General features: G+C 31.9%; 1 protein-coding gene across 1 annotated transcript in view; it reads right to left on the reverse strand.

The window, feature by feature from the left end:
* The window catches only part of LOC144959047 (nuclear hormone receptor E75-like), a 38,256-nt gene extending 31,340 nt beyond the window's left edge, over positions 1 to 6,916 (reverse strand). The window contains exon 1 of the mRNA XM_078891392.1: positions 6,412 to 6,916. The gene's annotated coding sequence lies outside the window, so the exon portion shown is untranslated. The remainder of the gene's footprint in view (positions 1 to 6,411) is intronic.
* Positions 6,917 to 7,500: the final 584 nt, after the last annotated feature.

Raw genomic sequence — 7,500 nt, forward strand, 5'->3', positions numbered from 1 at the left:
GAGGAAGAGCGGAATAACTCGGGCGTTAGCCGCAGTGCAGCGCCTCATATTGAGCTAGGATAGAGTGACTTGCTCAAGGCCACCGAGCGCAGCGGGTATTCGAACTCGGTACCTTTCGGGGGATGCAAGGCAAAGACCATACAGCTGACCCACACTTCCTCCAGATTTAAAAGTGACCCATCGCCTCTTAACAGTATCATGTCATGGTGAAACAAATGCTAAAATTGAATTTTTTTAGTTGTGCGGCTATGCGGTCTTGTGGTATAACACTTTGCAATTGAAAGGCGCTGGGTTCGAGTCCCGCTCTGAGCGGCGCATAGCTGAGTCCTTGGGAAAGGCTCTTTACTCACATCACCTCGCTGTGCTGGGCTATAAAATGAGTTTCTGGCCGTTAACAGCGTTGTCTCTGTCAGAAAATATTTGTAACATCGCTTAACAGGCGTCATGTCTCGTCCTACACGTCAGAGCGCTTTGAGCATGTCTTGTGAATATTGCGTTATACGAAGTCTCAAGTTTGTTTTGTTTTGTTCTTTTAAAGAAGTGACTATTTTTAAAGACATGTCCAGTGATATGAAATTATAGTTTTTGTCACATCATAAGAATAGGTAGGTAGGTAGGTAGGTAGGTAGGTAGGTAGGTAGGTAGGTAGGTAGGTAGGTAGGTAGGTAGGTAGGTAGGTAGGTAGGTAGGTAGGTAGGTAGGTAGGTAGGTAGGTAGGTAGGTAGGTAGGTAGGTAGGTAGGTAGGTAGGTAGGTAGGTAGGTAGATAGATAGATAGATAGATAGATAGATAGATAGATAGATAGATAGATAGATATGCGCATTTCTTTCTCTGCCGCATACATTGGTTTTAACGTTGTGTCGGAGATTTAGATCGTGCAGTTTGTTTCATCTTTTTTGTTGTTGTTGTTGTTGATCTTTTGTTCGTCTAATTAATATCTTTATTCGGTCACCCAAATCGAGCTGTACTGGTACTATTGCAGAGCGTGACTGATACAGTTACCATGTTTCCATTTTTTCTTTATTCTTATTATTTTTTTATTCATGCATAACAACTGCAATGAAATGGGATGAACTTTGGTCCCCAATTCTAAATCATGCTTTAACATCCAGCTCTAAATGGTCGGTGTCTGGCGATTTGTGAAGAATAAATAAATTAGGTTAGGGTAGGCCTACGGCATTGTCATGACCTTCATCGACCGACTATGTTTAAAATGCACTGAGCACAATGTGCCGTGTGGTGCATCGTGCGGTGGTGGTCTCTTCCATTATGCACCAACTACTAATATTCGATAATTGCAAATATTGATTATTATCGAGTACTTAATAGAACAGTAAAGTTTGCTGCCCCAAACGTAAACAAAGGTCGAGAAGCACATGGCAAACCACATGTTCCTGTCTTGACAGCTCACGTTCCAATGTAAATAATAGAAAGAAAATAACCTTTAAAATTTGGCTGTTAGGTGGCAAAAGAAACACATATTCATAAATACTCGATCATGCATCAAATAATGTCTAGATATGGATATTTTATGGAACAAAAGGTAAAATTTATCAAAAGTTACGTCTATCTATTTTTAGACCAGAGCAAATTATTGCGCTGGTATGAACAAAACGAGAATTATTCGGAGCCTGATTTTCATAATAATTTAGTCTTATATTATTATTTCTGCAACTGTTAGATTTTATGTAAACATATTTTCAATACTGAAAGTGTATTGCCTACAACTCAAACTACAAAATTGGGAGACCTATATTGTGCGTAAATTATTCCGGTCCCTAACGGAAATCACTAGCAACTTGTTATTGTTTACGTTTGGGGCAGCAAACTTTACTGTTCTATACAAAATTTCGAGGGTATTACAATAATGCACTACAATATCATTAACTTTCTCTTTGCCAGTCTAGCCATTTTCAGAATTTTCTCCAAAACTTCACACCCACCCAACACAAAGAGATAGATTTTTCTTACTCAAACAAAAAAGCAACACGTACATTATATATATACACACACACAAACACACACACACACACATATATATATATTATATATATATTATATATATATATATATATATATATATATATATATTATATATATATATATATATATATATATATATATATATATATATATATATAAATATATAATATTCATTCCAAAATAAAAATTCTGGCCAATTACGAAAAGCTATATTGTCGGAGTATGGCAAATTTGCTCGTGTTGTTGGCTGACTCAGTCCATCGGAACTAGGTCACTGTAACTAGGTCGTGACCTCATTATTCCACTTGATCAAGCGAATGGCCTCGCCTATACAACGGAGTATATAGTATGTAGTTTGGTTGTCGTTATCAACCTCGTTATCGTGGTATTCTCAATATCATCTAATTATCAGCCTTATACTCAATCTATCATCGATATTGTTATCATTTTCGTCATCATTATCACCAAATTACCAACATCAACATCATTATGACTCGTTGATCACTGGTTTAGTTTTTGTGTTATCATTACCTAATAATAATAATAATAATAATAATAATAATAATAATAATATAATAATAATAATAATAATAATAATAATAATAATAATAATAATAATAATAATAATAATTAATTTATGACGAAGGAGAAGGAGGAAGAGAAGGAATTTTGTGTTATCATTAACAAATGTATAATAATAATAAGAATAAGACGAAAAGAAGAAGAAGAAGAAGAAGAAGAAGAAGAAGAAGAAGAAGAAGAAGAAGAAGAAGAAGAAGAAGAAGAAGAAGAAGAAGAAGAAGAAGAAGAAGAAGAAGGAGAAGATGATGATGATGATGATGATGATGATGATGATGATGAAGATGATGATGAAGACGATGATGATGATGATGATGATGATAAAAATAATAATGAAGATGATAATATGATAATAATAATAATAATAATAATAATAATAATAATAATAATAATAATAATAATAATAATAATAATAATAATAATAATAATGATAATAATAATGATAATATAATAATAATAATAATAATAATAATAATAATAATAATAATAATAATATTAATAATAATAATAATAATAATAATAATAATAATAATAATAATAATAATAATAATAATAATAATAATAATAATAATAATAATAATAATAATAATAAGTTATTTATGAAGAAAAGAAGACTGATGATGATGATGATGATGATGATGATGATGATGATGATGATGATGATGATGATGATGATGATGATGATGATGATGATGATGACAATAATAGAAAGAGAAAGAAGAAGAAAAATTATAATCAATTAATTCGTGTGATAATAAGCTAATTGATTTTTTGAAAAAAAAATTAAAAAACAAAAAATACAACAACATCAACAAAACCAATATGAGCCTATGTGACATATCATTTCAAACTGGTATTACGTCGGAGTCAACATTACCTTGGCCAAAAAGTGATTGTAACGTTAAAATGATCAGAAATACACACTTTGACATTAAAACTTTTATGTAGCCATAGAAAAAATACACACACAAAAAAAAAATCTTAACCAAATTTTAATCGGTTGAGTCCACGTGTACATATATGCAGGTCTGACATCCGAACCCATTTATGGGCCTAGTTTAACATTGATGTAATTGACAATATTTTAGGTCATTATTCTTAGATATCCATTACAAATAATGAGCCCATGAGGAATTGGGTTATCAGACCTACAAATAAGTGTACGTTGAGTATAAACCTGAATTTCCAGCATTAACTAACACTACATAGAACCGTAATTAGACGGTTGGTCACATATTCAGAGGTTGTGGACGTTTTGGACGACGGAAAAAAAATAATTTAAATTTTTTTTTAAATAAAAAGAAATTAATGAATTAATAATAATATTAATAATAATAATAATAATAATAATAATAATAATAATAATAATAATAATAATAATAATAATAATAATAATATAATAATAATAATAATAATAATAATAATAATAATAATAATAATAATAATAATAATAATAATAATAATAATAATAATAATAATAATAATAATAATAATAAATAGAACAAAATCGATAGCGGAATCGCAGAAAAATTCTACTATTCTTCATGAAATTATCTTTATAAAACTTTCATCGCTTTGCCCCATCAGCCTAACGACGCAGATAGCAGTTTTTAATTTATCTATTTTTGTTTACTTTGCGAGGGGGTGTTCTGTTTATTGTATTTTTTATTTCATGGCCATATTGATTTTTATTATACCTTCCAAAACAATCACTTCCCTCCAGCCCCCCCCCCCCCCCCCCCCCCCCCCCCCCCCCCCCCCCCCCCCCCCCCCCCCCACCCCATTTTTTTTCTTATTCCTTCCATACTCCTCGCCAATTCTTAGCTTTGGTTTGGCAATGTTCTACCGAGAGTTTCTGGTTTGAGCTCAATATATAAACTCGAATCATCCCGGTTTAGAATGTGATATAAAATTACACTGTTTGATGATGATGATGATGATGATGATGATGATGATGATGATGATGATGATGTTGATGATGATAATAGTGATAATTTTTTTAATGAAATAGATAAATAAATAAAATACAAAATTATTTTTTTTTAATAAAATAAAATAAAAATAATAATAATAATAATAATAATAATAATAATAATAATAATAATAATAATAATAATAATAATAATAATAATAATAATAATAATAATTATGACGATGATGATGATGAATATGATGACGATGATGATGATGCTTATGATAATAATAACAAGAAGAAGAATAGGAAAAAGAAGAAAAAGAAGAAGAAGAAAAAGAAGAAAAAGAACAACAACAACACCAACAACAACACCAACATCAACAACAATTATGCTCAGATACAACAACATATCTTAAATATAACACTTTGAGTGAGTAAAATACAACAGATCAAAGTCATAGCTATACCAAGTTTTCTTTGGACAGAGTTTCTGGCCTAGGTTCACAAATCAAAGTCCAAGCTGACGTTGGACGTGCGTAGTATACACGTTGGGTTTGGCGCGATACTTTTAGGGGCTTTGGAAGGATGTCAAGAAGTGATGTTTTTTTTTTTGTTTTTTTTTGTTTTTTTTTTTTTTTTTTTTTTTTTTTTTTGGGGGGGGGGGGGGGGGGCGAGTTCCGTAGTTTCACAGCAGTTTTATCATATTATTACTTAATCTTTTTAGCCCAAACATTGTTTTATCAGGACTAAAGTATCTTTAGTCAGGGTTGAAGATGGGGGGGGGGGGGGGGGGGGGGGGGGGTTCGTGGGTTTTCCAGCTATTGTTTTTCTCTTTAAAATAAAACCCTCTTTAGGCGTGCTGTGAAACTACGGAAGTCCTTCCGGTTTGGTTTTGTTTTTGATTTGTTGTTCTTTTTTTTTTTTTTCTTTTTTTTTTTTTTTTTGGTTGTTTGTTTGTTTCTTTGATCTTTTTATTATTATTATTCTTTTTTTTTTTTTTGCTTTTTGTTTTGTTTTTGTTTTTTGATGTTTTTGCTTTCTGTTTGTATTTTCTATTTTGTGTTTTTTTTTCCTCGTTCTTTTTTATTTTTTATTTGTTTTTCCTTGTTTCGTTTTGTTTTGTTTTGTTTTGTTTTTTTGTTTTTGTTTTTTTTTTTGTTTTTAGGTTTTTTGTTTGTTTGTTTTTGGGTAGAAACGATTGCGACAATTCATTCCATTTACAATCGTCAACTACCAAATGCTATAAAGTTCCCGCATTCAAGAAATTCAACTCGCGTCTGAATATTTTCCTGATTATATCGAGATACGTAATAAATTCTTTTTTTTTTTAAATGTATTAACTTGCTCAGCATGTTGTCAATAACAAAGATCGCCCAAAGATCCATATTTCTTCCCTTTCTTTTGAATAGATTTAAACTACAAGGTGGTCATAAAACTTTTTTTTTTTAATTTCAATTGGAAGTTGCTTTACGGATGTAACGTCATGATCATGATGCGCATAATGGCGCGGTTATTATAATATCACTAGATAATGCAAAAGCTCTGAAAAATAAGCAACAAAAGTAAAATGGAATGGAAGTTTCAATTTTATTCGCAAAGACAATGAGAACGTTTCGGGTTTCCCCATTGTCAACAAAACACGATAAAGAAACACTAACAACGCCATAAGTTTTCCATTCGTCTTTAGAGCTAACTTTCAGTGGGGTTTGTTTTGTTTTTTTGGACAAAGGGGAAACCCGACACGTCCTCTCACACTTACATTCCATTTAACTATTGTTAGATATGTGTTATAGAACGGTAAAGAAGCAATTAATTCCACGTTTCCATTGCCACAAAAATCTGAGGGATTTACAATTTAAATTTGAACGTTCGTTGAAAAAAAAAAATCTTATAATGTAAATCTTGGGAGGCCAAATTCTTTGCAATCTACTTACCTATAAATGATATTATCATTGATAATAACCTTGATATTGTAATAATCCATAGACAGAAATAGCTAATATAAACTGCCCTCCTGAGGAAATATACCAAATCAAACTTGTTACACTTCTTCACATGAACATTTTTATTTTTAATTCTAACACTCTCGTCTTGAGTGTGATTTGTCGTAAACAACTTTTAAATTGTCATCCTGTGAATGAACCGAACTCTGGAAATGAATCGCAACGTAATTGTTTTCTGAATGCCTCCGTCGTACAGGCGAATGTCACACATTGGGAGGACCTTCTTGTCAAGCCGTTCATGCATGCGAGTCGCACTCGGAGCACTAAAATAAATATAGATCAAAACTCTAGTTTACTGAACCGTCATATTCATATTATGAAGGCCAAAGAATTTTTTTCGTGAGGCGAGGGGGGGCGATTCTCGTATCTCTCTTCTCCCAAGATCACAACCGACTCCATTGCCACCACCCGCCCCCATTAAACTCACTTACTCAACGTTACGTTAGAGTACGTAAACAACTAACTCGAAAGCACACGTCTAGACGAGTTCCAAACAAATTTCAAAATCTCTTAAATAAAAAAAAATCGGAATTAAGTCCTTAATTTAGTTTATAAAAATTATATGTAATTATTTTCTATAAATTAGGATTCGTTTTTGATAGTAAAACTACAATTTACATCACAATAAAGACGAAAAAATAAGGTTTATATTTCAAGTTAAGCTTTCGATTTTAAACATCCGATTTGGCCTATATTTAGACGGAGAGCTGCTGTACTGTTGTTGGAGGCTGGCCCAGAAATAGTTTTTTTTCCTCCCTAAATAGGTCACAGGGACAGTGCGACCTAGTGTTACCAGGTTGAAGGTTTTAAAGCTTGTTTTTCAGAAAACAGGAGCAGAACACAAACCTTACAGACGGTTAAAAAAAAATAAAAACAGGATTGCGGGGGATTTTAAAAATAACTAAAAGTGAAACAGGAAGTAGAAAGAGATCGATTGCCCATTAAATAATGCGCAATATTTCCAGTAGCGCAATTGTTGGAGTACTCGCTTGAAAAGCAAAAGGTATGAGTGCGGCAATT

The sequence above is a fragment of the Berghia stephanieae genome, chromosome 13 (assembly GCF_034508935.2).
Source record: "Berghia stephanieae isolate SIO BIC M18660-M18661 chromosome 13, UCSD_Bste_1.3, whole genome shotgun sequence".
Lineage (NCBI taxonomy): Eukaryota > Metazoa > Mollusca > Gastropoda > Nudibranchia > Aeolidiidae > Berghia > Berghia stephanieae.